The 25,723-nt window shown below is 39.0% G+C and overlaps 25 non-coding genes across 25 annotated transcripts; all 25 read left to right on the forward strand.

Moving 5' to 3' along the window:
• Positions 1 to 510: 510 nt before the first annotated feature.
• On the forward strand, positions 511 to 583 carry TRNAV-CAC (transfer RNA valine (anticodon CAC)). Its single transcript has one exon. It is a non-coding gene; the product is annotated as a tRNA-Val (tRNA).
• A 229-nt stretch (positions 584 to 812) lies between these two features.
• On the forward strand, positions 813 to 885 carry TRNAV-CAC (transfer RNA valine (anticodon CAC)). Its single transcript has one exon. It is a non-coding gene; the product is annotated as a tRNA-Val (tRNA).
• An 882-nt stretch (positions 886 to 1,767) lies between these two features.
• Positions 1,768 to 1,840, forward strand: TRNAV-AAC (transfer RNA valine (anticodon AAC)). The gene has a single exon. It is a non-coding gene; the product is annotated as a tRNA-Val (tRNA).
• A 766-nt stretch (positions 1,841 to 2,606) lies between these two features.
• Positions 2,607 to 2,679, forward strand: TRNAV-CAC (transfer RNA valine (anticodon CAC)). The gene has a single exon. It is a non-coding gene; the product is annotated as a tRNA-Val (tRNA).
• Positions 2,680 to 2,912: 233 nt separating this feature from the next.
• Positions 2,913 to 2,985, forward strand: TRNAI-AAU (transfer RNA isoleucine (anticodon AAU)). The gene has a single exon. It is a non-coding gene; the product is annotated as a tRNA-Ile (tRNA).
• A 766-nt stretch (positions 2,986 to 3,751) lies between these two features.
• Positions 3,752 to 3,824, forward strand: TRNAV-CAC (transfer RNA valine (anticodon CAC)). The gene has a single exon. It is a non-coding gene; the product is annotated as a tRNA-Val (tRNA).
• Positions 3,825 to 4,057: 233 nt separating this feature from the next.
• TRNAI-AAU (transfer RNA isoleucine (anticodon AAU)) lies at positions 4,058 to 4,130 on the forward strand. The gene has a single exon. It is a non-coding gene; the product is annotated as a tRNA-Ile (tRNA).
• A 3,140-nt stretch (positions 4,131 to 7,270) lies between these two features.
• Positions 7,271 to 7,343, forward strand: TRNAV-CAC (transfer RNA valine (anticodon CAC)). The gene has a single exon. It is a non-coding gene; the product is annotated as a tRNA-Val (tRNA).
• Positions 7,344 to 7,572: 229 nt separating this feature from the next.
• On the forward strand, positions 7,573 to 7,645 carry TRNAV-CAC (transfer RNA valine (anticodon CAC)). Its single transcript has one exon. It is a non-coding gene; the product is annotated as a tRNA-Val (tRNA).
• A 3,112-nt stretch (positions 7,646 to 10,757) lies between these two features.
• TRNAV-AAC (transfer RNA valine (anticodon AAC)) lies at positions 10,758 to 10,830 on the forward strand. Its single transcript has one exon. It is a non-coding gene; the product is annotated as a tRNA-Val (tRNA).
• A 766-nt stretch (positions 10,831 to 11,596) lies between these two features.
• TRNAV-CAC (transfer RNA valine (anticodon CAC)) lies at positions 11,597 to 11,669 on the forward strand. The gene has a single exon. It is a non-coding gene; the product is annotated as a tRNA-Val (tRNA).
• A 1,072-nt stretch (positions 11,670 to 12,741) lies between these two features.
• Positions 12,742 to 12,814, forward strand: TRNAV-CAC (transfer RNA valine (anticodon CAC)). Its single transcript has one exon. It is a non-coding gene; the product is annotated as a tRNA-Val (tRNA).
• Positions 12,815 to 13,047: 233 nt separating this feature from the next.
• Positions 13,048 to 13,120, forward strand: TRNAI-AAU (transfer RNA isoleucine (anticodon AAU)). The gene has a single exon. It is a non-coding gene; the product is annotated as a tRNA-Ile (tRNA).
• A 905-nt stretch (positions 13,121 to 14,025) lies between these two features.
• On the forward strand, positions 14,026 to 14,098 carry TRNAV-CAC (transfer RNA valine (anticodon CAC)). The gene has a single exon. It is a non-coding gene; the product is annotated as a tRNA-Val (tRNA).
• An 882-nt stretch (positions 14,099 to 14,980) lies between these two features.
• TRNAV-CAC (transfer RNA valine (anticodon CAC)) lies at positions 14,981 to 15,053 on the forward strand. The gene has a single exon. It is a non-coding gene; the product is annotated as a tRNA-Val (tRNA).
• Positions 15,054 to 15,133: 80 nt separating this feature from the next.
• TRNAV-AAC (transfer RNA valine (anticodon AAC)) lies at positions 15,134 to 15,206 on the forward strand. Its single transcript has one exon. It is a non-coding gene; the product is annotated as a tRNA-Val (tRNA).
• Positions 15,207 to 15,476: 270 nt separating this feature from the next.
• Positions 15,477 to 15,549, forward strand: TRNAV-CAC (transfer RNA valine (anticodon CAC)). The gene has a single exon. It is a non-coding gene; the product is annotated as a tRNA-Val (tRNA).
• A 534-nt stretch (positions 15,550 to 16,083) lies between these two features.
• TRNAV-CAC (transfer RNA valine (anticodon CAC)) lies at positions 16,084 to 16,156 on the forward strand. The gene has a single exon. It is a non-coding gene; the product is annotated as a tRNA-Val (tRNA).
• Positions 16,157 to 19,115: 2,959 nt separating this feature from the next.
• On the forward strand, positions 19,116 to 19,188 carry TRNAV-CAC (transfer RNA valine (anticodon CAC)). Its single transcript has one exon. It is a non-coding gene; the product is annotated as a tRNA-Val (tRNA).
• A 229-nt stretch (positions 19,189 to 19,417) lies between these two features.
• Positions 19,418 to 19,490, forward strand: TRNAV-CAC (transfer RNA valine (anticodon CAC)). Its single transcript has one exon. It is a non-coding gene; the product is annotated as a tRNA-Val (tRNA).
• An 882-nt stretch (positions 19,491 to 20,372) lies between these two features.
• TRNAV-AAC (transfer RNA valine (anticodon AAC)) lies at positions 20,373 to 20,445 on the forward strand. Its single transcript has one exon. It is a non-coding gene; the product is annotated as a tRNA-Val (tRNA).
• Positions 20,446 to 21,211: 766 nt separating this feature from the next.
• Positions 21,212 to 21,284, forward strand: TRNAV-CAC (transfer RNA valine (anticodon CAC)). Its single transcript has one exon. It is a non-coding gene; the product is annotated as a tRNA-Val (tRNA).
• A 228-nt stretch (positions 21,285 to 21,512) lies between these two features.
• Positions 21,513 to 21,585, forward strand: TRNAV-CAC (transfer RNA valine (anticodon CAC)). The gene has a single exon. It is a non-coding gene; the product is annotated as a tRNA-Val (tRNA).
• Positions 21,586 to 23,287: 1,702 nt separating this feature from the next.
• Positions 23,288 to 23,360, forward strand: TRNAV-CAC (transfer RNA valine (anticodon CAC)). The gene has a single exon. It is a non-coding gene; the product is annotated as a tRNA-Val (tRNA).
• Positions 23,361 to 23,588: 228 nt separating this feature from the next.
• Positions 23,589 to 23,661, forward strand: TRNAV-CAC (transfer RNA valine (anticodon CAC)). The gene has a single exon. It is a non-coding gene; the product is annotated as a tRNA-Val (tRNA).
• Positions 23,662 to 25,723: the final 2,062 nt, after the last annotated feature.

Below are 25,723 nucleotides of genomic sequence, written 5' to 3' on the forward strand. Positions count from 1 at the left end.
TCCCTGCAGAGGCAGTTTCTGTAGTGTAGTGGTTATCACGTTTGCCTCACACGCGAAAGGTCCCCAGTTTGAAACTGGGCAGAACCTTTATTTTTGTTTATGATTTTAGGATTTTTCTGTTACTATTAGCAGAAAAAATGTTTTTGAAAGCCCATATGCAAATTGCACTTCCGAGTTTAATTCTTTTCAGTTCTCCAAGAGGCAGTTTTTGTAGTGTAGTGGTTATCATATTCATCTCATATGCAAAAGGTCCTCAGTTTGAAAGTAGGCAGAAACATACTTTTACTTTATGATTTTATTAGTATTCTGTTACTATGGCTCTTCCAGTTTCAATACTTTTCCGTTGGCACAGACGCAGTTTCTGTAGTGAAGTGGTTATCACATTCGCCTCCCACGCGAAAGGTCCCCAGTTTGAAAGTGGGCAGAAACATACTTTTACGTTATGATTTTAAGAGTATTCTGTTACTATGGGTCTTCCAGGTTCAATATTTTTCTGTCCCTGGAGAGGCAGTTTCTGTAGTGTAGTGGTTATCACGTTCGCCTCACACGCGAAAGGTCCCCAGTTCGAAACTGGGCAGAAAAATACTTTTACGTTATGATTTTAAGAGTATTCTGTTACTATGGCTCTTCCAGGTTCAATACTTTTCCGTCCTCGCAGAAGCAGTTTCTGTAGTGTAGTGGTTATCACATTCACCTCACACGCGAAAGGTCCCCTGTTCGAAACTAGGCAGAAACATACTTTTACGTTAATATTTTTAATTCTGTTACTATGGCTCTTCTAGGTGCAATACTTTTCCGTTTTTACAGAGGCAGTTTCTGTAGTGTAGTGGTTATCACGTTCGCCTCACAAGCGAAAGGTCCCCATTTCGAAACTGGGCAGAAACATACTTTTACATTATGATTTTAAGAGTATTCTGTTACTATGGCTCTTCCAGGTTCAATACTTTTCCGTCCCCACAGAGGCAGTTTCTGTAGTGTAGTGGTTATCACATTCGCCTAACACGCGAAAGGTCCCCAGTTTGAAAGTGGGCAAAAACATACTTTTACTTTATGATTTTATGAGGATTCTTTTACTATGGGTTTTCCAGGTTCAATACTTTTCTGTCCCCGCAGCGGCAGTTTCTGTAGTGTAGTGGTTATCACATTCGCCTCACACTCGAAAGGTCCCCAGTTTGAAAGTGGGCAAAAACATACTTTTACTTTATGATTTTATGAGGATTCTTTTACTATGGGTCTTCCAGGTTCAATACTTTTCTGTCCCTGCAGAGGCAGTTTCTGTAGTGTAGTGGTTATCACGTTCGCCTCACACGCGAAAGGTCCCCAGTTTGAAACTGGGCAGATCCTTTTTTTTTATTTATGATTTTAGGATTTTTCTGTTACTATTAGCAGAAAAAATATTTTTGAAAGCCCATATGCAAATTGCACTTCCGAGTTTAATTCTTTTCAGTTCTCCAAGAGGCAGTTTTTGTAGTGTAGTGGTTATCATATTCATCTCATATGCGAAAGGTCCTCAGTTTGAAAGTAGTCAGAAACATACTTTTACTTTATGATTTTATTAGTATTCTGTTACTATGGCTCTTCCAGTTTCAATACTTTTCCGTTGGCACAGACGCAGTTTCTGTAGTGTAGTGGTTATCATGTTCGCCTAACACGCAAAAAGTTCCCAGTTTGAAACTGGGCAGAAACATACTTTTACGTTATGATTTTAAGAGTATTCTGTTACTCTGGGTCTTCCAGGTTCAATATTTTTCCATCCCTGCAGAGGCTGTTTCTGTAGTGTAGTGGTTATCACGTTCGCCTAACACGCGAAAGGTCCCCAGTTCGAAACTGGGCAGAAACATTTTTTTTATTTATGATTTTAGGATTTTTCTGTTACTAGTAGCAGAAAAAATATTTTTGAAAGCCCATATGCAAATTGCACTTCCAAGTTTAATTCTTTTCCGTTCCCCAAGAGGCAGTTTTCGTAGTGTAGTGGTTATCACGTTCATCTCATATGCGAAAGGTCCTCAGTTTGAAAGTAGGCAGAAACATACTTTTACTTTATGATTTTATGAGTATTCTGTTACTATGGATCTTCCAGGTTCAATACTTTTCCAACCCCACAGAGGCAGTTTCTGTAGTGTAGTGGTTATCACGTTCGCCTCACACGCGAAAGGTCCCCAGTTTGAAAGTGGGCAGAACCTATTTTTTTATTTATGATTTTAGGATTTTTCTGTTACTATTAGCAGAAAAAATATTTTTGAAAGCCCATATGCAAATTGCACTTCTGAGTTTAATTCTTTTCAGTTCTCCAAGAGGCAGTTTTTGTAGTGTAGTGGTTATCATATTCATCTCAAATGCGAAAGGTCCTCAGTTTGAAAGTAGGCAGAAACATACTTTTACTTTATGATTTTATGAGTATTCTGTTACTATGGCTCTTCCAGTTTCAATACTTTTCCGTTGGCACAGACGCAGTTTCTGTAGTGTAGTGGTTATCACGTTCGCCTAACACACAAAAAGTTCCCAGTTTGAAACTGGGCAGAAACATACTTTTACGTTATGATTTTAAGAGTATTCTGTTACTATGGGTCTTCCAGGTTCAATATTTTTCCGTCCCTGCAGAGGCAGTTTCTGTAGTGTAGTGGTTATCACGTTCGCCTCACACGCGAAAGGTCCCCAGTTCGAAACTGGGCAGAAACATACTTTTTCGTTTTGATTTTAAGAGTATTCTGTTACTATGGCTCTTCCAGGTTCATTACTTTTCCATACACACAGAGGCAGTTTCTGTAGTGTAGTGGTTATCACATTCGCCAAACAAGCAAAAGGTCCCCAGTTTGAAAGTGGGCAGAAACAAACTTTTACTTTATGTTTTTATGAGGATACTGTTACTATGGATCTTCCAGGTTCAATACTTTTCCAACCCCACAGAGGCAGTTTCTGTAGTGTAGTGGTTATCACGTTCGCCTAATACGCGAAAAGTCCCCAGTTCGAAACTGGGCAGAAACATTTTTTTTATTTATGATTTTATGATTTTTCTGTTACTAGTAGCAGAAAAAATATTTTTGAAAGCCCATATGCAAATTGCACTTCCAAGTTTAATTCTTTTCCGTTCCCCAAGAGGCAGTTTTCGTAGTGTAGTGGTTATCACGTTCATCTCATATGCGAAAGGTCCTCAGTTTGAAAGTAGGCAGAAACATACTTTTACTTTATGATTTTATGAGTATTCTGTTACTATGGATCTTCCAGGTTCAATACTTTTCCAACCCCGCAGAGGCAGTTTCTGTAGTGTAGTGGTTATCACGTTCGCCTCACACGCGAAAGGTCCCCAGTTTGAAAGTGGGCAGAACCTATTTTTTTATTTATGATTTTAGGATTTTTCTGTTACTATTAGCAGAAAAAATATTTTTGAAAGCCCATATGCAAATTGCACTTCTGAGTTTAATTCTTTTCAGTTCTCCAAGAGGCAGTTTTTGTAGTGTAGTGGTTATCATATTCATCTCAAATGCGAAAGGTCCTCAGTTTGAAAGTAGGCAGAAACATACTTTTACTTTATGATTTTATTAGTATTCTGTTACTATGGCTCTTCCAGTTTCAATACTTTTCCGTTGGCACAGACGCAGTTTCTGTAGTGCAGTGGTTATCACGTTCGCCTAACACGCAAAAAGTTCCCAGTTTGAAACTGGGCAGAAACATACTTTTACGTTATGATTTTAAGAGTATTCTGTTACTATGGATCTTCCAGGTTCAATATTTTTCCGTCCCTGCAGAGGCAGTTTCTGTAGTGTAGTGGTTATCACGTTCACCTCACACGCGAAAGGTCCCCAGTTCGAAACTGGGCAGAAACATACTTTTTCGTTATGATTTTAAGAGTATTCTGTTACTATGGCTCTTCCAGGTTCATTACTTTTCCGTACACACAGAGGCAGTTTCTGTAGTGTAGTGGTTATCACATTCGCCAAACAAGCAAAAGGTCCCCAGTTTGAAAGTGGGCAGAAACAAACTTTTACTTTATGTTTTTATGAGGATACTGTTACTATGGGTCTTCCAGGTTCAATACTTTTCCAACCCCACAGAGGCAGTTTCTGTAGTGTAGTGGTTATCACGTTCGCCTAATACGCGAAAGGTCCCCAGTTCGAAACTGGGCAGAAACATTTTTTTTATTTATGATTTTATGATTTTTCTGTTACTAGTAGCAGAAAAAATATTTTTGAAAGCCCATATGCAAATTGCACTTCCAAGTTTAATTCTTTTCCGTTCCCCAAGAGGCAGTTTTCGTAGTGTAGTGGTTATCATGTTCATCTCATATGCGAAAGGTCCTCAGTTTGAAAGTAGGCAGAAACATACTTTTACTTTATGATTTTATGAGTATTCTATAACCATGGCTCTTCCAGGTTCAATACTTTGCCACTCGTCAAGAAGCTGTTTCTGTAGTGTAGTGGTTATCACGTTCGCCTCACACGCGAAAGGTCCCCTGTTTGAAACTGGGCAGAAATTTACTTTTACTTTATGATTTTAAGAGTATTCTGTTACTATGGCTCTTCCCGGTTCAATACTTTTCCAACCCCACAGAGGCAGTTTCTGTAGTGTAGTGGTTATCACTTTCGCCTTACACGTGAAAGGTCCCTATTTTGAAACTGGGCAGAATTTTTTTTTTATTTTGGATTTTTCTGTTACTATTAGCAGAAAAAATATTTTTGAAAGCCCATATGCAAATTGCACTTCCAAGTTTAATTCTTTTCCGTTCCCCAAGAGGCAGTTTTCGTAGTGTAGTGGTTATCATGTTCATCTCATATGCGAAAGGTCCTCAGTTTGAAAGTAGGCAGAAACATACTTTTACTTTATGATTTTATGAGTATTCTATAACCATGGCTCTTCCAGGTTCAATACTTTGCCACTCCTCAAGAGGCTGTTTCTGTAGTGTAGTGGTTATCACGTTTGCCTCACACGCGAAAGGTCCCCTGTTTGAAACTGGGCAGAAATTTACTTTTACTTTATGATTTTAAGAGTATTCTGTTACTATGGCTCTTCCCGGTTCAATACTTTTCCAACCCCACAGAGGCAGTTTCTGTAGTGTAGTGGTTATCACTTTCGCCTTACACGTGAAAGGTCCCTATTTTGAAACTGGGCAGAATTTTTTTTTTATTTTGGATTTTTCTGTTACTATTAGCAGAAAAAATATTTTTGAAAGCCCATATGCAAATTGCACATCCAAGTTTAATTCTTTTCCTTTCCCCAAGAGGCAGTTTTTGTAGTGTAGTGGTTATCACAATCATCTCATATGCGAAAGGTCCTCTGTTTGATAGTGGGCAGAAACATACTTTTACTTTATGATTTTATGAGGATTCTTTTACTATGGGTCTTCCAGGTTCAATACTTTGCCACTCCTCAAGAGGCTGTTTCTGTAGTGTAGTGGTTATCACGTTTGCCTCACACGCGAAAGGTCCCCTGTTTGAAACTGGGCAGAAATTTACTTTTACTTTATGATTTTAAGAGTATTCTGTTACTATGGCTCTTCCCGGTTCAATACTTTTCCAACCCCACAGAGGCAGTTTCTGTAGTGTAGTGGTTATCACTTTCGCCTTACACGTGAAAGGTCCCTATTTTGAAACTGGGCAGAATTTTTTTTTTATTTTGGATTTTTCTGTTACTATTAGCAGAAAAAATATTTTTGAAAGCCCATATGCAAATTGCACATCCAAGTTTAATTCTTTTCCTTTCCCCAAGAGGCAGTTTTTGTAGTGTAGTGGTTATCACAATCATCTCATATGCGAAAGGTCCTCTGTTTGATAGTGGGCAGAAACATACTTTTACTTTATGATTTTATGAGGATTCTTTTACTATGGGTCTTCCAGGTTCAATACTTTTCCGTACCCACAGAGGCAGTTTCTGTAGTGTAGTGGTTATCACATTCGCCTCCCACGCGAAAGGTCCCCAGTTTGAAAGTGGGCAGAAACATACTTTTACGTTATGATTTTAAGAGTATTCTGTTACTATGGGTCTTCCAGGTTCAATATTTTTCTGTACCTGCAGAGGCAGTTTCTTTAGTGTAGTGGTTATCACGTTCGCCTCATACGAGAAAGGTCCCCAGTTCGAAACTGGGCAGAAAAATACTTTTACGTTATGATTTTAAGAGTATTCTGTTACTATGGCTCTTCCAGGTTCAATACTTTTCCGTCCTCGCAGAAGCAGTTTCTGTAGTGTAGTGGTTATCACGTTCACCTCACACGCGAAAGGTCCCCTGTTCGAAACTAGGCAGAAACATACTTTTACTTAATGATTTTAATTCTGTTACTATGGCTCTTCCAGGTGCAATACTTTTCCGTTTTTGCAGAGGCAGTTTCTGTAGTGTAGTGGTTATCACGTTCGCCTCACACGCGAAAGGTCACCATTTCGAAACTGGGCAGAAACATACTTTTACATTATGATTTTAAGAGTATTCTGTTACTATGGCTCTTCCAGGTTCAATACTTTTCCGTCCCCACAGAGGCAGTTTCTGTAGTGTAGTGGTTATCACATTCGCCTAACACGCGAAAGGTCCCCAGTTTGAAAGTGGGCAAAAACATACTTTTACTTTATGATTTTATGAGGATTCTTTTACTATGGGTCTTCCATGTTCAATACTTTTCTGTCCCCGCAGAGGCAGTTTCTGTAGTGTAGTGGTTATCACATTCGCCTCACACGCGAAAGGTCCCCAGTTTGAAAGTAGGCAAAAACATACTTTTACTTTATGATTTTATGAGGATTCTTTTACTATGGATCTTCCAGGTTCAATACTTTTGTGTCCCTGCAGAGGCAGTTTCTGTAGTGTAGTGGTTATCACGTTTGCCTCACACGCGAAAGGTCCCCAGTTTGAAACTGGGCAGAACCTTTATTTTTGTTTATGATTTTAGGATTTTTCTGTTACTATTAGCAGAAAAAATGTTTTTGAAAGCCCATATGCAAATTGCACTTCCGAGTTTAATTCTTTTCAGTTCTCCAAGAGGCAGTTTTTGTAGTGTAGTGGTTATCATATTCATCTCATATGCAAAAGGTCCTCAGTTTGAAAGTAGGCAGAAACATACTTTTACTTTATGATTTTATTAGTATTCTGTTACTATGGCTCTTCCAGTTTCAATACTTTTCCGTTGGCACAGACGCAGTTTCTGTAGTGAAGTGGTTATCACATTCGCCTCCCACGCGAAAGGTCCCCAGTTTGAAAGTGGGCAGAAACATACTTTTACGTTATGATTTTAAGAGTATTCTGTTACTATGGGTCTTCCAGGTTCAATATTTTTCTGTCCCTGCAGAGGCAGTTTCTGTAGTGTAGTGGTTATCACGTTCGCCTCACACGCGAAAGGTCCCCAGTTCGAAACTGGGCAGAAAAATACTTTTACGTTATGATTTTAAGAGTATTCTGTTACTATGGCTCTTCCAGGTTCAATACTTTTCCGTCCTCGCAGAAGCAGTTTCTGTAGTGTAGTGGTTATCACATTCACCTCACACGCGAAAGGTCCCCTGTTCGAAACTAGGCAGAAACATACTTTTACGTTAATATTTTTAATTCTGTTACTATGGCTCTTCTAGGTGCAATACTTTTCCGTTTTTACAGAGGCAGTTTCTGTAGTGTAGTGGTTATCACGTTCGCCTCACAAGCGAAAGGTCCCCATTTCGAAACTGGGCAGAAACATACTTTTACATTATGATTTTAAGAGTATTCTGTTACTATGGCTCTTCCAGGTTCAATACTTTTCCGTCCCCACAGAGGCAGTTTCTGTAGTGTAGTGGTTATCACATTCGCCTAACACGCGAAAGGTCCCCAGTTTGAAAGTGGGCAAAAACATACTTTTACTTTATGATTTTCTGAGGATTCTTTTACTATGGGTTTTCCAGGTTCAATACTTTTCTGTCCCCGCAGCGGCAGTTTCTGTAGTGTAGTGGTTATCACATTCGCCTCACACTCGAAAGGTCCCCAGTTTGAAAGTGGGCAAAAACATACTTTTACTTTATGATTTTATGAGGATTCTTTTACTATGGGTCTTCCAGGTTCAATACTTTTCTGTCCCTGCAGAGGCAGTTTCTGTAGTGTAGTGGTTATCACGTTCGCCTCACACGCGAAAGGTCCCCAGTTTGAAACTGGGCAGATCCTTTTTTTTTATTTATGATTTTAGGATTTTTCTGTTACTAGTAGCAGAAAAAATATTTTTGAAAGCCCATATGCAAATTGCACTTCCAAGTTTAATTCTTTTCCGTTCCCCAAGAGGCAGTTTTCGTAGTGTAGTGGTTATCATGTTCATCTCATATGCGAAAGGTCCTCAGTTTGAAAGTAGGCAGAAACATACTTTTACTTTATGATTTTATGAGTATTCTATAACCATGGCTCTTCCAGGTTCAATACTTTGCCACTCCTCAAGAAGCTGTTTCTGTAGTGTAGTGGTTATCACGTTCGCCTCACACGCGAAAGGTCCCCTGTTTGAAACTGGGCAGAAATTTACTTTTACTTTATGATTTTAAGAGTATTCTGTTACTATGGCTCTTCCCGGTTCAATACTTTTCCAACCCCACAGAGGCAGTTTCTGTAGTGTAGTGGTTATCACTTTCGCCTTACACGTGAAAGGTCCCTATTTTGAAACTGGGCAGAATTTTTTTTTTATTTTGGATTTTTCTGTTACTATTAGCAGAAAAAATATTTTTGAAAGCCCATATGCAAATTGCACTTCCAAGTTTAATTCTTTTCCGTTCCCCAAGAGGCAGTTTTCGTAGTGTAGTGGTTATCATGTTCATCTCATATGCGAAAGGTCCTCAGTTTGAAAGTAGGCAGAAACATACTTTTACTTTATGATTTTATGAGTATTCTATAACCATGGCTCTTCCAGGTTCAATACTTTGCCACTCCTCAAGAGGCTGTTTCTGTAGTGTAGTGGTTATCACGTTTGCCTCACACGCGAAAGGTCCCCTGTTTGAAACTGGGCAGAAATTTACTTTTACTTTATGATTTTAAGAGTATTCTGTTACTATGGCTCTTCCCGGTTCAATACTTTTCCAACCCCACAGAGGCAGTTTCTGTAGTGTAGTGGTTATCACTTTCGCCTTACACGTGAAAGGTCCCTATTTTGAAACTGGGCAGAATTTTTTTTTTATTTTGGATTTTTCTGTTACTATTAGCAGAAAAAATATTTTTGAAAGCCCATATGCAAATTGCACATCCAAGTTTAATTCTTTTCCTTTCCCCAAGAGGCAGTTTTTGTAGTGTAGTGGTTATCACAATCATCTCATATGCGAAAGGTCCTCTGTTTGATAGTGGGCAGAAACATACTTTTACTTTATGATTTTATGAGGATTCTTTTACTATGGGTCTTCCAGGTTCAATACTTTTCCGTACCCACAGAGGCAGTTTCTGTAGTGTAGTGGTTATCACATTCGCCTCCCACGCGAAAGGTCCCCAGTTTGAAAGTGGGCAGAAACATACTTTTACGTTATGATTTTAAGAGTATTCTGTTACTATGGGTCTTCCAGGTTCAATATTTTTCTGTACCTGCAGAGGCAGTTTCTGTAGTGTAGTGGTTATCACGTTCGCCTCATACGAGAAAGGTCCCCAGTTCGAAACTGGGCAGAAAAATACTTTTACGTTATGATTTTAAGAGTATTCTGTTACTATGGCTCTTCCAGGTTCAATACTTTTCCGTCCTCGCAGAAGCAGTTTCTGTAGTGTAGTGGTTATCACGTTCACCTCACACGCGAAAGGTCCCCTGTTCGAAACTAGGCAGAAACATACTTTTACTTAATGATTTTAATTCTGTTACTATGGCTCTTCCAGGTGCAATACTTTTCCGTTTTTGCAGAGGCAGTTTCTGTAGTGTAGTGGTTATCACGTTCGCCTCACACGCGAAAGGTCACCATTTCGAAACTGGGCAGAAACATACTTTTACATTATGATTTTAAGAGTATTCTGTTACTATGGCTCTTCCAGGTTCAATACTTTTCCGTCCCCACAGAGGCAGTTTCTGTAGTGTAGTGGTTATCACATTCGCCTAACACGCGAAAGGTCCCCAGTTTGAAAGTGGGCAAAAACATACTTTTACTTTATGATTTTATGAGGATTCTTTTACTATGGGTCTTCCATGTTCAATACTTTTCTGTCCCCGCAGAGGCAGTTTCTGTAGTGTAGTGGTTATCACATTCGCCTCACACGCGAAAGGTCCCCAGTTTGAAAGTAGGCAAAAACATACTTTTACTTTATGATTTTATGAGGATTCTTTTACTATGGGTCTTCCAGGTTCAATACTTTTGTGTCCCTGCAGAGGCAGTTTCTGTAGTGTAGTGGTTATCACGTTTGCCTCACACGCGAAAGGTCCCCAGTTTGAAACTGGGCAGAACCTTTATTTTTGTTTATGATTTTAGGATTTTTCTGTTACTATTAGCAGAAAAAATGTTTTTGAAAGCCCATATGCAAATTGCACTTCCGAGTTTAATTCTTTTCAGTTCTCCAAGAGGCAGTTTTTGTAGTGTAGTGGTTATCATATTCATCTCATATGCGAAAGGTCCTCAGTTTGAAAATAGGCAGAAACATACTTTTACTTTATGATTTTATTAGTATTCTGTTACTATGGCTCTTCCAGTTTCAATACTTTTCCGTTGGCACAGACGCAGTTTCTGTAGTGTAGTGGTTATCATGTTCGCCTAACACGCAAAAAGTTCCCAGTTTGAAACTGGGCAGAAACATACTTTTACGTTATAATTTTAAGAGTATTCTGTTACTATGGGTCTTCCAGGTTCAATATTTTTCCTTCCCTGCAGAGGCAGTTTCTGTAGTGTAGTGGTTATCACGTTCGCCTAACACGCGAAAGGTCCCCAGTTCGAAACTGGGCAGAAACATTTTTTTTATTTATGATTTTAGGATTTTTCTGTTACTAGTAGCAGAAAAAATATTTTTGAAAGCCCATATGCAAATTGCACTTCCAAGTTTAATTCTTTTCCGTTCCCCAAGAGGCAGTTTTCATAGTGTAGTGGTTATCACGTTCATCTCATATGCGAAAGGTCCTCAGTTTGAAAGTAGGCAGAAACATACTTTTACTTTATGATTTTATGAGTATTCTGTTACTATGGATCTTCCAGGTTCAATACTTTTCCAACCCCACAGAGGCAGTTTCTGTAGTGTAGTGGTTATCACGTTCGCCTCACACGCGAAAGGTCCCCAGTTTGAAAGTGGGCAGAACCTATTTTTTTATTTATGATTTTAGGATTTTTCTGTTACTATTAGCAGAAAAAATATTTTTGAAAGCCCATATGCAAATTGCACTTCTGAGTTTAATTCTTTTCAGTTCTCCAAGAGGCAGTTTTTGTAGTGTAGTGGTTATCATATTCATCTCAAATGCGAAAGGTCCTTAGTTTGAAAGTAGGCAGAAAGATACTTTTACTTTATGATTTTATTAGTATTCTGTTACTATGGCTCTTCCAGTTTCAATACTTTTCCGTTGGCACAGACGCAGTTTCTGTAGTGTAGTGGTTATCACGTTCGCCTAACACACAAAAAGTTCCCAGTTTGAAACTGGGCAGAAACATACTTTTACGTTATGATTTTAAGAGTATTCTGTTACTATGGGTCTTCCAGGTTCAATATTTTTCCGTCCCTGCAGAGGCAGTTTCTGTAGTGTAGTGGTTATCACGTTCGCCTCACACGTGAAAGGTCCCCAGTTCGAAACTGGGCAGAAACATACTTTTTCTTTATGATTTTAAGAGTATTCTGTTACTATGGCTCTTCCAGGTTCATTACTTTTCCGTACACACAGAGGCAGTTTCTGTAGTGTAGTGGTTATCACATTCGCCAAACAAGCAAAAGGTCCCCAGTTTGAAAGTGGGCAGAAACAAACTTTTACTTTATGTTTTTATGTGGATACTGTTACTATGGGTCTTCCAGGTTCAATACTTTTCCAACCCCACAGAGGCAGTTTCTGTAGTGTAGTGGTTATCACGTTCGCCTAATACGCAAAAAGTCCCCAGTTCGAAACTGGGCAGAAACATTTTTTTTATTTATGATTTTATGATTTTTCTGTTACTAGTAGCAGAAAAAATATTTTTGAAAGCCCATATGCAAATTGCACTTCCAAGTTTAATTCTTTTCCGTTCCCCAAGAGGCAGTTTTCGTAGTGTAGTGGTTATCACGTTCATCTCATATGCGAAAGGTCCTCAGTTTGAAAGTAGGCAGAAACATACTTTTACTTTATGATTTTATGAGTATTCTGTTACTATGGATCTTCCAGGTTCAATACTTTTCCAACCCCGCAGAGGCAGTTTCTGTAGTGTAGTGGTTATCACGTTCGCCTCACACGCGAAAGGTCCCCAGTTTGAAAGTGGGCAGAACCTATTTTTTTATTTAGGATTTTAGGATTTTTCTGTTACTATTAGCAGAAAAAATATTTTTGAAAGCCCATATGCAAATTGCACTTCTGAGTTTAATTCTTTTCAGTTCTCCAAGAGGCAGTTTTTGTAGTGTAGTGGTTATCATATTCATCTCAAATGCGAAAGGTCCTCAGTTTGAAAGTAGGCAGAAACATACTTTTACTTTATGATTTTATTAGTACTCTGTTACTATGGCTCTTCCAGTTTCAATACTTTTCCGTTGGCACAGACGCAGTTTCTGTAGTGTAGTGGTTATCACGTTCGCCTAACACGCAAAAAGTTCCCAGTTTGAAACTGGGCAGAAACATACTTTTACGTTATGATTTTAAGAGTATTCTGTTACTATGGATCTTCCAGGTTCAATATTTTTCCGTCCCTGCAGAGGCAGTTTCTGTAGTGTAGTGGTTATCACGTTCACCTCACACGCGAAAGGTCCCCAGTTCGAAACTGGGCAGAAACATACTTTTTCGTTATGATTTTAAGAGTATTCTGTTACTATGGCTCTTCCAGGTTCATTACTTTTCCGTACACACAGAGGCAGTTTCTGTAGTGTAGTGGTTATCACATTCGCCAAACAAGCAAAAGGTCCCCAGTTTGAAAGTGGGCAGAAACAAACTTTTACTTTATGTTTTTATGAGGATACTGTTACTATGGGTCTTCCAGGTTCAATACTTTTCCAACCCCACAGAGGCAGTTTCTGTAGTGTAGTGGTTATCACGTTCGCCTAATACGCGAAAGGTCCCCAGTTCGAAACTGGGCAGAAACATTTTTTTTATTTATGATTTTATGATTTTTCTGTTACTAGTAGCAGAAAAAATATTTTTGAAAGCCCATATGCAAATTGCACTTCCAAGTTTAATTCTTTTCCGTTCCCCAAGAGGCAGTTTTCGTAGTGTAGTGGTTATCATGTTCATCTCATATGCGAAAGGTCCTCAGTTTGAAAGTAGGCAGAAACATACTTTTACTTTATGATTTTATGAGTATTCTATAACCATGGCTCTTCCAGGTTCAATACTTTGCCACTCCTCAAGAAGCTGTTTCTGTAGTGTAGTGGTTATCACGTTCGCCTCACACGCGAAAGGTCCCCTGTTTGAAACTGGGCAGAAATTTACTTTTACTTTATGATTTTAAGAGTATTCTGTTACTATGGCTCTTCCCGGTTCAATACTTTTCCAACCCCACAGAGGCAGTTTCTGTAGTGTAGTGGTTATCACTTTCGCCTTACACGTGAAAGGTCCCTATTTTGAAACTGGGCAGAATTTTTTTTTTATTTTGGATTTTTCTGTTACTATTAGCAGAAAAAATATTTTTGAAAGCCCATATGCAAATTGCACATCCAAGTTTAATTCTTTTCCTTTCCCCAAGAGGCAGTTTTTGTAGTGTAGTGGTTATCACAATCATCTCATATGCGAAAGGTCCTCTGTTTGATAGTGGGCAGAAACATACTTTTTCTTTATGATTTTATGAGGATTCTTTTACTATGGGTCTTCCAGGTTCAATACTTTTCCATCCTCGCAGAAGCAGTTTCTGTAGTGTAGTGGTTATCACGTTCACCTCACACGTGAAAGGTCCCCTGTTCGAAACTAGGCAGAAAAATACTTTTACGTTATGATTTTAATTCTGTTACTATGGCTCTTCCAGGTGCAATACTTTTCCGTTTTTGCAGAGGCAGTTTCTGTAGTGTAGTGGTTATCACGTTCGCCTCACACGCGAAAGGTCCCCATTTCGAAACTGGGCAGAAACATACTTTTACATTATGATTTTAAGAGTATTCTGTTGCTATGGCTCTTCCAGGTTCAATACTTTTCCGTCCCCACAGAGGCAGTTTCTGTAGTGTAGTGGTTATCACATTCGCCTAACACGCGAAAGGTCCCCAGTTTGAAAGTGGGCAAAAACATACTTTTACTTTATGATTTTATGAGGATTCTTTTACTATGGGTCTTCCATGTTCAATACTTTTCTGTCCCCGCAGAGGCAGTTTCTGTAGTGTAGTGGTTATCACATTCGCCTCACACGCGAAAGGTCCCCAGTTTGAAAGTGGGCAAAAACATAGTTTTACTTTATGATTTTATGAGGATTCTTTTACTATGGGTCTTCCAGGTTCAATACTTTTCTGTCTCTGCAGAGGCAGTTTCTGTAGTGTAGTGGTTATCACGTTTGCCTCACACGCGAAAGGTCCCCAGTTTGAAACTGGGCAGAACCTTTATTTTTATTTATGATTTTAGGATTTTTCTGTTACTATTAGCAGAAAAAATATTTTTGAAAGCCCATATGCAAATTGCACTTCCGAGTTTAATTCTTTTCAGTTCTCCAAGAGGCAGTTTTTGTAGTGTAGTGGTTATCATATTCATCTCATATGCGAAAGGTCCTCAGTTTGAAAGTAGGCAGAAACATACTTTTACTTTATGATTTTATTAGTATTCTGTTACTATGGCTCTTCCAGTTTCAATACTTTTCCGTTGGCACAGACGCAGTTTCAATAGTGAAGTGGTTATCACATTCGCCTCCCACGCGAAAGGTCCCCAGGTTGAAAGTGGGCAGAAACATACTTTTACGTTATGACTTTAAGAGTATTCTGTTACTATGGGTCTTCCAGGTTCAATATTTTTCTGTCCCTGCAGAGGCAGTTTCTGTAGTGTAGTGGTTATCACGTTCGCCTCACACGCGAAAGGTCCCCAGTTCGAAACTGGGCAGAAAAATACTTTTACGTTATGATTTTAAGAGTATTCTGTTACTATGGCTCTTCCAGGTTCAATACTTTTCCGTCCTCGCAGAAGCAGTTTCTGTAGTGTAGTGGTTATCACGTTCGCCTAACACGCGAAAGGTCCCTATTTTGAAACTGGGCAGAAACATTTTTTTTATTTATGATTTTAGGATTTTTCTGTTACTAGTAGCAGAAAAAATATTTTTGAAAGCCCATATGCAAATTGCACATCCAAGTTTAATTCTTTTCCTTTCCCCAAGAGGCAGTTTTTGTAGTGTAGTGGTTATCACAATCATCTCATATGTGAAAGGTCCTCTGTTTGATAGTGGGCAGAAACATACTTTTACTTTATGATTTTATGAGGATTCTGTTACTATGGGTCTTCCAGGTTCAATACTTTTCAACTCCCGCAGAGGCAGTTTCTGTAGTGTAGTGGTTATCACGTTCGCCTCACACGCGAAAGGTCCCCAGTTCGAAACTGGGCAGAAACATACTTTCACGTTATGATTTTAAGAGTATTCTGTTACTATGGCTCTTCCAGGTTCAATACTTTTCCGTACTCACAGAGGCAGTTTCTGTAGTGTAGTGGTTATCACATTCGCCTCCCACGCGAAAGGTCCCCAGTTTGAAAGTGGGCAGAAACATACTTTTACGTTATGATTTTAAGAGTATTCTGTTACTATGGGTCTTCCAGGTTCAATATTTTTCCATCCCTGCTGAGGCAGTTTCTGAAGTGTAGTGGTTATCACGTTCGCCTCACACGCGAAAGTTCCCCAGTTCGAAACTGGGCAGAAAAATACTTTTACGTTATGATTTTAAGAGTATTCTGTTACTATGGCTCTTCCAGGTTCAATACTTTTCTGTCCTCGCAGAAGCAGTTTCTGTAGTGTAGTGGTTATCACGTTCACCTCACACGCGAAAGGTACCCTGTTTGAAACTAGGCAGAAACATACTTTTACGTTATGATTTTAATTCTGTTACTATGGCTCTTCCAGGTGCAATACTTTTCCGTTTTTGCAGAGGCAGTTTCTGTAGTGTAGTGGTTATCACGTTCGCCTCACACGCGAAAGGTCCCCATTTCGAAACTGGGCAGAAACATACTTTTACATTATGATTTTAAGAGTATTCTGTTACTATGGCTCTTCCAGGTTCAATACTTTTCCGTCCCCACAGAGGCAGTTTCTGTAGTGTAGTGGTTATCACATTCGCCTAACACGCGAAAGGTACCCAGTTTGAAAGTGGGCAAAAACATACTTTTACTTTATGATTTTATGAGGATTCTTTTACTATGGGTCTTCCAGGTTCAATACTTTTCTGTCCCTGCAGAGGCAGTTTCTGTAGTGTAGTGGTTATCATGGTCGCCTCACACGCGAAAGGTCCCCAGTTTGAAAGTGGGCAGAACCTTTTTTTCTATTTATGATTTTAGGATTTTTCTGTTACTAATAGCAGAAAAAATATTTTTGAAAGCCCATATGCAAATTGCACTTCCGAGTTTAATTCTTTTCAGTTCTACAAGAGGCAGTTTTTGTAGTGTAGTGGTTATCATATTCATCTCATATGCGAAAGGTCCTCAGTTTGAAAGTAGGCAGAAACATACTTTTACTTTATGATTTTATGAGTATTCTATAACCATGGCTCTTCCAGGTTCAATACTTTGCCACTCCTCAAGAAGCTGTTTCTGTAGTGTAGTGGTTATCACGTTCGCCTCACACGCGAAAGGTCCCCTGTTTGAAACTGGGCAGAAATTTACTTTTACTTTATGATTTTAAGAGTATTCTGTTACTATGGCTCTTCCCGGTTCAATACTTTTCCAACCCCACAGAGGCAGTTTCTGTAGTGTAGTGGTTATCACTTTCGCCTTACACGTGAAAGGTCCCTATTTTGAAACTGGGCAGAATTTTTTTTTTATTTTGGATTTTTCTGTTACTATTAGCAGAAAAAATATTTTTGAAAGCCCATATGCAAATTGCACTTCCAAGTTTAATTCTTTTCCGTTCCCCAAGAGGCAGTTTTCGTAGTGTAGTGGTTATCATGTTCATCTCATATGCGAAAGGTCCTCAGTTTGAAAGTAGGCAGAAACATACTTTTACTTTATGATTTTATGAGTATTCTATAACCATGGCTCTTCCAGGTTCAATACTTTGCCACTCCTCAAGAGGCTGTTTCTGTAGTGTAGTGGTTATCACGTTTGCCTCACACGCGAAAGGTCCCCTGTTTGAAACTGGGCAGAAATTTACTTTTACTTTATGATTTTAAGAGTATTCTGTTACTATGGCTCTTCCCGGTTCAATACTTTTCCAACCCCACAGAGGCAGTTTCTGTAGTGTAGTGGTTATCACTTTCGCCTTACACGTGAAAGGTCCCTATTTTGAAACTGGGCATAATTTTTTTTTTATTTTGGATTTTTCTGTTACTATTAGCAGAAAAAATATTTTTGAAAGCCCATATGCAAATTGCACATCCAAGTTTAATTCTTTTCCTTTCCCCAAGAGGCAGTTTTTGTAGTGTAGTGGTTATCACAATCATCTCATATGCGAAAGGTCCTCTGTTTGATAGTGGGCAGAAACATACTTTTACTTTATGATTTTATGAGGATTCTTTTACTATGGGTCTTCCAGGTTCAATACTTTTCCGTACCCACAGAGGCAGTTTCTGTAGTGTAGTGGTTATCACATTCGCCTCCCACGCGAAAGGTCCCCAGTTTGAAAGTGGGCAGAAACATACTTTTACGTTATGATTTTAAGAGTATTCTGTTACTATGGGTCTTCCAGGTTCAATATTTTTCTGTACCTGCAGAGGCAGTTTCTGTAGTGTAGTGGTTATCACGTTCGCCTCATACGAGAAAGGTCCCCAGTTCGAAACTGGGCAGAAAAATACTTTTACGTTATGATTTTAAGAGTATTCTGTTACTATGGCTCTTCCAGGTTCAATACTTTTCCGTCCTCGCAGAAGCAGTTTCTGTAGTGTAGTGGTTATCACATTCACCTCACACGCGAAAGGTCCCCTGTTCGAAACTAGGCAGAAACATACTTTTACTTAATGATTTTAATTCTGTTACTATGGCTCTTCCAGGTGCAATACTTTTCCGTTTTTGCAGAGGCAGTTTCTGTAGTGTAGTGGTTATCACGTTCGCCTCACACGCGAAAGGTCACCATTTCGAAACTGGGCAGAAACATACTTTTACATTATGATTTTAAGAGTATTCTGTTACTATGGCTCTTCCAGGTTCAATACTTTTCCGTCCCCACAGAGGCAGTTTCTGTAGTGTAGTGGTTATCACATTCGCCTAACACGCGAAAGGTCCCCAGTTTGAAAGTGGGCAAAAACATACTTTTACTTTATGATTTTATGAGGATTCTTTTACTATGGGTCTTCCATGTTCAATACTTTTCTGTCCCCGCAGAGGCAGTTTCTGTAGTGTAGTGGTTATCACATTCGCCTCACACGTGAAAGGTCCCCAGTTTGAAAGTAGGCAAAAACATACTTTTACTTTATGATTTTATGAGGATTCTTTTACTATGGGTCTTCCAGGTTCAATACTTTTGTGTCCCTGCAGAGGCAGTTTCTGTAGTGTAGTGGTTATCACGTTTGCCTCACACGCGAAAGGTCCCCAGTTTGAAACTGGGCAGAACCTTTATTTTTGTTTATGATTTTAGGATTTTTCTGTTACTATTAGCAGAAAAAATGTTTTTGAAAGCCCATATGCAAATTGCACTTCCGAGTTTAATTCTTTTCAGTTCTCCAAGAGGCAGTTTTTGTAGTGTAGTGGTTATCATATTCATCTCATATGCGAAAGGTCCTCAGTTTGAAAGTAGGCAGAAACATACTTTTACTTTATGATTTTATTAGTATTCTGTTACTATGGCTCTTCCAGTTTCAATACTTTTCCGTTGGCACAGACGCAGTTTCTGTAGTGAAGTGGTTATCACATTCGCCTCCCACGCGAAAGGTCCCCAGTTTGAAAGTGGGCAGAAACATACTTTTACGTTATGATTTTAAGAGTATTCTGTTACTATGGGTCTTCCAGGTTCAATATTTTTCTGTCCCTGCAGAGGCAGTTTCTGTAGTGTAGTGGTTATCACGTTCGCCTCACACGCGAAAGGTCCCCAGTTCGAAACTGGGCAGAAAAATACTTTTACGTTATGATTTTAAGAGTATTCTGTTACTATGGCTCTTCCAGGTTCAATACTTTTCCGTCCTCGCAGAAGCAGTTTCTGTAGTGTAGTGGTTATCACATTCACCTCACACGCGAAAGGTCCCCTGTTCGAAACTAGGCAGAAACATACTTTTACGTTAATATTTTTAATTCTGTTACTATGGCTCTTCTAGGTGCAATACTTTTCCGTTTTTACAGAGGCAGTTTCTGTAGTGTAGTGGTTATCACGTTCGCCTCACAAGCGAAAGGTCCCCATTTCGAAACTGGGCAGAAACATACTTTTACATTATGATTTTAAGAGTATTCTGTTACTATGGCTCTTCCAGGTTCAATACTTTTCCGTCCCCACAGAGGCAGTTTCTGTAGTGTAGTGGTTATCACATTCGCCTAACACGCGAAAGGTCCCCAGTTTGAAAGTGGGCAAAAACATACTTTTACTTTATGATTTTATGAGGATTCTTTTACTATGGGTTTTCCAGGTTCAATACTTTTCTGTCCCCGCAGCGGCAGTTTCTGTAGTGTAGTGGTTATCACATTCGCCTCACACTCGAAAGGTCCCCAGTTTGAAAGTGGGCAAAAACATACTTTTACTTTATGATTTTATGAGGATTCTTTTACTATGGGTCTTCCAGGTTCAATACTTTTCTGTCCCTGCAGATGCAGTTTCTGTAGTGTAGTGGTTATCACGTTCGCCTCACACGCGAAAGGTCCCCAGTTTGAAACTGGGCAGATCCTTTTTTTTTATTTATGATTTTAGGATTTTTCTGTTACTATTAGCAGAAAAAATATTTTTGAAAGCCCATATGCAAATTGCACTTCCGAGTTTAATTCTTTTCAGTTCTCCAAGAGGCAGTTTTTGTAGTGTAGTGGTTATCATATTCATCTCATATGCGAAAGGTCCTCAGTTTGAAAGTAGTCAGAAACATACTTTTACTTTATGATTTTATTAGTATTCTGTTACTATGGCTCTTCCAGTTTCAATACTTTTCCGTTGGCACAGACGCAGTTTCTGTAGTGTAGTGGTTATCATGTTCGCCTAACACGCAAAAAGTTCCCAGTTTGAAACTGGGCAGAAACATACTTTTACGTTATGATTTTAAGAGTATTCTGTTACTATGGGTCTTCCAGGTTCAATATTTTTCCATCCCTGCAGAGGCTGTTTCTGTAGTGTAGTGGTTATCACGTTCGCCTAACACGCGAAAGGTCCCCAGTTCGAAACTGGGCAGAAACATTTTTTTTATTTATGATTTTAGGATTTTTCTGTTACTAGTAGCAGAAAAAATATTTTTGAAAGCCCATATGCAAATTGCACTTCCAAGTTTAATTCTTTTCCGTTCCCCAAGAGGCAGTTTTCGTAGTGTAGTGGTTATCACGTTCATCTCATATGCGAAAGGTCCTCAGTTTGAAAGTAGGCAGAAACATACTTTTACTTTATGATTTTATGAGTATTCTGTTACTATGGATCTTCCAGGTTCAATACTTTTCCAACCCCACAGAGGCAGTTTCTGTAGTGTAGTGGTTATCACGTTCGCCTCACACGCGAAAGGTCCCCAGTTTGAAAGTGGGCAGAACCTATTTTTTTATTTATGATTTTAGGATTTTTCTGTTACTAGTAGCAGAAAAAATATTTTTGAAAGCCCATATGCAAATTGCACTTCTGAGTTTAATTCTTTTCAGTTCTCCAAGAGGCAGTTTTTGTAGTGTAGTGGTTATCATATTCATCTCAAATGCGAAAGGTCCTTAGTTTGAAAGTAGGCAGAAAGATACTTTTACTTTATGATTTTATTAGTATTCTGTTACTATGGCTCTTCCAGTTTCAATACTTTTCCGTTGGCACAGACGCAGTTTCTGTAGTGTAGTGGTTATCACGTTCGCCTAACACACAAAAAGTTCCCAGTTTGAAACTGGGCAGAAACATACTTTTACGTTATGATTTTAAGAGTATTCTGTTACTATGGGTCTTCCAGGTTCAATATTTTTCCATCCCTGCTGAGGCAGTTTCTGTAGTGTAGTGGTTATCACGTTCGCCTCACACGCGAAAGGTCCCCAGTTCGAAACTGGGCAGAAAAATACTTTTACGTTATGATTTTAAGAGTATTCTGTTACTATGGCTCTTCCAGGTTCAATACTTTTCTGTCCTCGCAGAAGCAGTTTCTGTAGTGTAGTGGTTATCACGTTCACCTCACACGCGAAAGGTACCCTGTTTGAAACTAGGCAGAAACATACTTTTACGTTATGATTTTAATTCTGTTACTATGGCTCTTCCAGGTGCAATACTTTTCCGTTTTTGCAGAGGCAGTTTCTGTAGTGTAGTGGTTATCACGTTCGCCTCACACGCGAAAGGTCCCCATTTCGAAACTGGGCAGAAACATACTTTTACATTATGATTTTAAGAGTATTCTGTTACTATGGCTCTTCCAGGTTCAATACTTTTCCGTCCCCACAGAGGCAGTTTCTGTAGTGTAGTGGTTATCACATTCGCCTAACACGCGAAAGGTACCCAGTTTGAAAGTGGGCAAAAACATACTTTTACTTTATGATTTTATGAGGATTCTTTTACTATGGTTCTTCCAGGTTCAATACTTTTCTGTCCCTGCAGAGGCAGTTTCTGTAGTGTAGTGGTTATCATGGTCGCCTCACACGCGAAAGGTCCCCAGTTTGAAAGTGGGCAGAACCTTTTTTTCTATTTATGATTTTAGGATTTTTCTGTTACTAATAGCAGAAAAAATATTTTTGAAAGCCCATATGCAAATTGCACTTCCGAGTTTAATTCTTTTCAGTTCTACAAGAGGCAGTTTTTGTAGTGTAGTGGTTATCATATTCATCTCATATGCGAAAGGTCCTCAGTTTGAAAGTAGGCAGAAACATACTTTTACTTTATGATTTTATGAGTATTCTATAACCATGGCTCTTCCAGGTTCAATACTTTGCCACTCCTCAAGAAGCTGTTTCTGTAGTGTAGTGGTTATCACGTTCGCCTCACACGCGAAAGGTCCCCTGTTTGAAACTGGGCAGAAATTTACTTTTACTTTATGATTTTAAGAGTATTCTGTTACTATGGCTCTTCCCGGTTCAATACTTTTCCAACCCCACAGAGGCAGTTTCTGTAGTGTAGTGGTTATCACTTTCGCCTTACACGTGAAAGGTCCCTATTTTGAAACTGGGCAGAATTTTTTTTTTTTTTTGTATTTTTCTGTTACTATTAGCAGAAAAAATATTTTTGAAAGCCCATATGCAAATTGCACTTCCAAGTTTAATTCTTTTCCGTTCCCCAAGAGGCAGTTTTCGTAGTGTAGTGGTTATCATGTTCATCTCATATGCGAAAGGTCCTCAGTTTGAAAGTAGGCAGAAACATACTTTTACTTTATGATTTTATGAGTATTCTATAACCATGGCTCTTCCAGGTTCAATACTTTGCCACTCCTCAAGAGGCTGTTTCTGTAGTGTAGTGGTTATCACGTTTGCCTCACACGCGAAAGGTCCCCTGTTTGAAACTGGGCAGAAATTTACTTTTACTTTATGATTTTAAGAGTATTCTGTTACTATGGCTCTTCCCGGTTCAATACTTTTCCAACCCCACAGAGGCAGTTTCTGTAGTGTAGTGGTTATCACTTTCGCCTTACACGTGAAAGGTCCCTATTTTGAAACTGGGCAGAATTTTTTTTTTATTTTGGATTTTTCTGTTACTATTAGCAGAAAAAATATTTTTGAAAGCCCATATGCAAATTGCACTTCCAAGTTTAATTCTTTTCCGTTCCCCAAGAGGCAGTTTTCGTAGTGTAGTGGTTATCATGTTCATCTCATATGCGAAAGGTCCTCAGTTTGAAAGTAGGCAGAAACATACTTTTACTTTAAGATTTTATGAGTATTCTATAACCATGGCTCTTCCAGGTTCAATACTTTGCCACTCCTCAAGAGGCTGTTTCTGTAGTGTAGTGGTTATCACGTTTGCCTCACACGCGAAAGGTCCCAGTTTGAAACTGGGCAGAAACATACTTTTACGTTATGATTTTAAGAGTATTCTGTTACTATGGGTCTTCCAGGTTCAATATTTTTCCATCCCTGCTGAGGCAGTTTCTGTAGTGTAGTGGTTATCACGTTCGCCTCACACGCGAAAGGTCCCCAGTTCGAAACTGGGCAGAAAAATACTTTTACGTTATGATTTTAAGAGTATTCTGTTACTATGGCTCTTCCAGGTTCAATACTTTTCTGTCCTCGCAGAAGCAGTTTCTGTAGTGTAGTGGTTATCACGTTCACCTCACACGCGAAAGGTACCCTGTTTGAAACTAGGCAGAAACATACTTTTACGTTATGATTTTAATTCTGTTACTATGGCTCTTCCAGGTGCAATACTTTTCCGTTTTTGCAGAGGCAGTTTCTGTAGTGTAGTGGTTATCACGTTCGCCTCACACGCGAAAGGTCCCCATTTCGAAACTGGGCAGAAACATACTTTTACATTATGATTTTAAGAGTATTCTGTTACTATGGCTCTTCCAGGTTCAATACTTTTCCGTCCCCACAGAGGCAGTTTCTGTAGTGTAGTGGTTATCACATTCGCCTAACACGCGAAAGGTACCCAGTTTGAAAGTGGGCAAAAACATACTTTTACTTTATGATTTTATGAGGATTCTTTTACTATGGTTCTTCCAGGTTCAATACTTTTCTGTCCCTGCAGAGGCAGTTTCTGTAGTGTAGTGGTTATCATGGTCGCCTCACACGCGAAAGGTCCCCAGTTTGAAAGTGGGCAGAACCTTTTTTTCTATTTATGATTTTAGGATTTTTCTGTTACTAATAGCAGAAAAAATATTTTTGAAAGCCCATATGCAAATTGCACTTCCGAGTTTAATTCTTTTCAGTTCTACAAGAGGCAGTTTTTGTAGTGTAGTGGTTATCATATTCATCTCATATGCGAAAGGTCCTCAGTTTGAAAGTAGGCAGAAACATACTTTTACTTTATGATTTTATGAGTATTCTATAACCATGGCTCTTCCAGGTTCAATACTTTGCCACTCCTCAAGAAGCTGTTTCTGTAGTGTAGTGGTTATCACGTTCGCCTCACACGCGAAAGGTCCCCTGTTTGAAACTGGGCAGAAATTTACTTTTACTTTATGATTTTAAGAGTATTCTGTTACTATGGCTCTTCCCGGTTCAATACTTTTCCAACCCCACAGAGGCAGTTTCTGTAGTGTAGTGGTTATCACTTTCGCCTTACACGTGAAAGGTCCCTATTTTGAAACTGGGCAGAATTTTTTTTTTATTTTGGATTTTTCTGTTACTATTAGCAGAAAAAATATTTTTGAAAGCCCATATGCAAATTGCACTTCCAAGTTTAATTCTTTTCCGTTCCCCAAGAGGCAGTTTTCGTAGTGTAGTGGTTATCATGTTCATCTCATATGCGAAAGGTCCTCAGTTTGAAAGTAGGCAGAAACATACTTTTACTTTATGATTTTATGAGTATTCTATAACCATGGCTCTTCCAGGTTCAATACTTTGCCACTCCTCAAGAGGCTGTTTCTGTAGTGTAGTGGTTATCACGTTTGCCTCACACGCGAAAGGTCCCCTGTTTGAAACTGGGCAGAAATTTACTTTTACTTTATGATTTTAAGAGTATTCTGTTACTATGGCTCTTCCCGGTTCAATACTTTTCCAACCCCACAGAGGCAGTTTCTGTAGTGTAGTGGTTATCACTTTCGCCTTACACGTGAAAGGTCCCTATTTTGAAACTGGGCAGAATTTTTTTTTTATTTTGGATTTTTCTGTTACTATTAGCAGAAAAAATATTTTTGAAAGCCCATATGCAAATTGCACATCCAAGTTTAATTCTTTTCCTTTCCCCAAGAGGCAGTTTTTGTAGTGTAGTGGTTATCACAATCATCTCATATGCGAAAGGTCCTCTGTTTGATAGTGGGCAGAAACATACTTTTACTTTATGATTTTATGAGGATTCTTTTACTATGGGTCTTCCAGGTTCAATACTTTTCCGTACCCACAGAGGCAGTTTCTGTAGTGTAGTGGTTATCACATTCGCCTCCCACGCGAAAGGTCCCCAGTTTGAAAGTGGGCAGAAACATACTTTTACGTTATGATTTTAAGAGTATTCTGTTACTATGGGTCTTCCAGGTTCAATATTTTTCTGTACCTGCAGAGGCAGTTTCTGTAGTGTAGAGGTTATCACGTTCGCTTCATACGAGAAAGGTCCCCAGTTCGAAACTGGGCAGAAAAATACTTTTACGTTATGATTTTAAGAGTATTCTGTTACTATGGCTCTTCCAGGTTCAATACTTTTCCGTCCTCGCAGAAGCAGTTTCTGTAGTGTAGTGGTTATCACGTTCACCTCACACGCGAAAGGTCCCCTGTTCGAAACTAGGCAGAAACATACTTTTACTTAATGATTTTAATTCTGTTACTATGGCTCTTCCAGGTGCAATACTTTTCCATTTTTGCAGAGGCAGTTTCTGTAGTGTAGTGGTTATCACGTTCGCCTCACACGCGAAAGGTCACCATTTCGA

Source organism: Taudactylus pleione, unplaced genomic scaffold, assembly GCF_031769625.1.
Source record: "Taudactylus pleione unplaced genomic scaffold, aTauple2 ptg000050l, whole genome shotgun sequence".
Classification (NCBI taxonomy): domain Eukaryota; kingdom Metazoa; phylum Chordata; class Amphibia; order Anura; family Myobatrachidae; genus Taudactylus; species Taudactylus pleione.